Below are 3,415 nucleotides of genomic sequence, written 5' to 3' on the forward strand. Positions count from 1 at the left end.
AGAACCCATCTTAACTCGTAACGTATTGAGCGAATTGCAAACAGAAAGCATTTAACACGGAACACAATCATAGCTGGCATACCTAATGCATATTCAGACACAGCGAAGCATGAATGCTAAATGTGAGAGAGTCCGAGGTCAAGAGGCATAAAGTAATCTCACAACTAACAACAGGGCAATTCCAAACTACTCTTTCAAACATACTGCAGCCTTAGTGCACCACCACTTCCCAGACAATGCTGAAAAGAGAGAAAGAACGAATATCATAAGTATGGGCCATAAAATAGTGAATTTCAACAACCCGTCTCGATGAGATTACCTTTCCCTTCTGATGTGTCCAGGACGGAAACGATGGAAATGGAAGAAATTCAATAACATATTCATTGGACGATTTTCCCATTCGCCAGAAAGCCAAATAACGATGAATCGACTCACCGCAGGACTCGGTTTCACAACAGCGATGAAATAACAGTCTCCATTCGGTTCCAGTAAAAAAGTAAACTTGCCTGCAATGTAAAGCGAGAGTCGAAACGATTACCATCACGACAGCAGAGAAACGTTGCAATAGTCAGCACGTTTCCATACCACAGTTAAATCCCCGGGGGCATCCATGCCGCGGGGATCGAAGCAGCATTTTAACAGTGCTGCGGCGATGGAGTTGATCAGCTGAAATAGCAGTGGTGGGATTCGAACCCACGCCCCTTTCAGGACTGGAACCTGGATCCAGCACCTTAGACAGCTCGGCTTGTAAAAAGCTGCAATTGAACAACAAAGCAGTTTCTGCCCAGTTTCGAACTGGGGACTTTTCGCGTGTAAGGCGAACGTGCTGACCACTACACTACAGAAACAAGCCGCAGCGGGCCGCGCTGTGGTTTTGTGGCACCCGGCACTGAAAGGTGAATACATTCTCCGTTTCACCTTTCTTTTTCCAACAGCTCTTTGTTATCCAGGGTAATTGACATCTTGAGAACACTGCAGAAACGAACGACTTCCTTACTTTTGCTCCGACTGACCATTCGTCATGAAATTTTCCCAGATCCTCAGTTGAGGATCCTGCATGGTCCCTCTCCGACTCGCACAGCTGCTGGGATGTGCCCGGCTACAATGTCAATTTCGCAGCAGATAATGAAAGCCCATCAATCCGGACAAAAATCAACAGTAAGCTGAGTCTATCTTCCCAGACTCTTTTTAGCGACAAATGTATCTGTGACTGCATGAGAATATATGTTCGGTTATGATTTGGTCAAATCACCATGAGCTGCTTGACATTACTTCAATTTCGATTCTTGTTTTGCTGAATGATTTCACCCATTGCACGAAACAGGACAACTTTCACGTTTACACGGAACACGAAACACACCGGACTACAGGGAAAATGCACAAAGCTGAGCAGGCCGTGTTCCACATCATACCGTGCAGCATAGTTTCAGTAACAGTGTCTTTTCGAGATGCTACTTTACTTGCCTTTTACCTTAACCGTGCAATTTACTGCAGAGATCTCCACACCTGGACATGAGCCACATGGATATCAACTGAGTTGGAAACCTGTGTGGGAATCGACAAGGAGCGACTCAATAAATTTTCCTAAACTCCATGGTGCTTATTAGAAATGCAGTTTCTGTCCAAGTCAATCGAAAAGGCAGTTTCTGAACATAGTAACAGACGTTTCTGCTCACCCCACCCCCACTCCGGGAGAGGTGCTAACTGTCCTTGAGTGCTTTTTGTTCTCGTTGTGAAGAGCTCTCACGCATGAGTCACCTTCACGTCTCTTGTTGCTGAGTGACTCACAAAGAAGGAATTTCACCAGAGCTGCAACTGCCTCACTTTCCCACCCGCTCTCCCCGTTTACATTTTCCTGCTCGTCAGTGATTTAAAGAAAACCAAAAGGATGCGATGTCATTCTGTAGCCTCTCTGTCAATTCCTCCGTTTCAGTTCCAACACGGCTTAGATCTCGGGACGCACCTTAATACTAGCGACGTTATGAAAGCACAAGTCCAAATGTTCCTCTGAGAGTGTAATTTCTTTCATTGCTGTTGCTGATTGAATGAGTCACTAACGTGCGAACTGATCCAAACCATGATTCAGCACCTCTGCTGCCAATTCTCGCACTTTGAATAACGACAGACAGCTTCCAAATGAGGTATTTCAGATACGACATTGAGCAACATTTGACAGCCATACTAGTTCAGGAATCCGTGGTGTACTGTGACACCAGCGCGTCAGCTTCTTCCCTGTCTTTGAACCGGCCCGCCTTAACAATGAATGCAAACGCGGTACTGCTTTTGGTGTAAGATTCAGAACGCGGTAACTACACTCTGAAGCAGAATGTCATAGGATCAGACCCAGGTTGGAGAAAACCTTTAAAATGCTTTGCAAACGAATTTAATGGAATTGCATCACATTTCACAAAGAGATCAGATTTTTCTTGCATTTTCGAAGGCAGGTTTGCAGATAGGAGAGCAAGCAAGAAAGCTCCGTTCTTGTCCGTGTGAAAGGCTACAAATGAAGAACAAAGCAGTTTCTGCCCAGTTTCAAACTGGGGACCTTTCGCGTGTGAGGCGAACGTGATGACCACGACACTACAGAAATTGGCCTCAACCGGGCGAGCTGCGGCTCTGTGGCACCCAGCACTGAAAGTTGAAGCCATTCTCCGTTTCACCTTTCTTATTCCAATAGCTCGTTGTTATCCAGGGTAATTGACATCTTGAAAAAGTTTTTAAAAAAAGATGTTAAATTAGTGACAAAATATAAACAAGGATGTCATCAATGTTTGGACTGTAGAGTGAAGTGGAATAGGCTGGGACAACTTTCCCGGCAGCATAACGGCTGCGATATGATTTTATGGAAGGGTTGTAAACTGAGTATTTACGTGTTTTACCCAGCGCTGGGGTGAGTTGGAAACTCGAGAGCCTAGGTTTAAGGTGAGTGGTCTGAAATTGACAAAGGACCCCGAGGCACATTTCCCACACACAAGGTTATGGGTGTATGGAATGAACTACCAGAGGGAGTAGAGGAGGCTATTGCACTCAGAAAATTGCAATGGTAATCGGATCGGTTTCTGGATAGTATGGGTTTAGAGGGATTGAAGCCAAATGCTGTGGAAGGGGACTTGTTTAATTTTGGCTGTGCGGTGAGCATGGATGAGAAACACTGAAGTCTCTGTTTCCACGCGGTGTACCCCAATAACGTTGTGTTGCCTCCACCGCTTTTAAAGGATTACTTTTCAGCGGAGCTTGCCGTCGCAGTCTGTAGCACAATCAATTAGTCTGTTCGACTGTTCGCGGGAAAGGTAGGATTGTGAAACACTGCAGACACAAACGACTTCCTTACTTTTGCTCCGACTGACCAAAATTCGTGAAATTTTCCCAGATCCTCAGTTGAGGATTTTTGCTGCTGCAAGGTACCTCAGAAACC

The 3,415-nt window shown here is 45.3% G+C and overlaps 1 non-coding gene across 1 annotated transcript; it reads right to left on the minus strand.

Annotated features, from left to right (window-relative positions):
* Window positions 1-775: 775 nt before the first annotated feature.
* Window positions 776-848, minus strand: trnav-uac (transfer RNA valine (anticodon UAC)). The gene has a single exon. It is a non-coding gene; the product is annotated as a tRNA-Val (tRNA).
* Window positions 849-3,415: the final 2,567 nt, after the last annotated feature.

Source organism: Hemiscyllium ocellatum, chromosome 28, assembly GCF_020745735.1.
Source record: "Hemiscyllium ocellatum isolate sHemOce1 chromosome 28, sHemOce1.pat.X.cur, whole genome shotgun sequence".
Classification (NCBI taxonomy): domain Eukaryota; kingdom Metazoa; phylum Chordata; class Chondrichthyes; order Orectolobiformes; family Hemiscylliidae; genus Hemiscyllium; species Hemiscyllium ocellatum.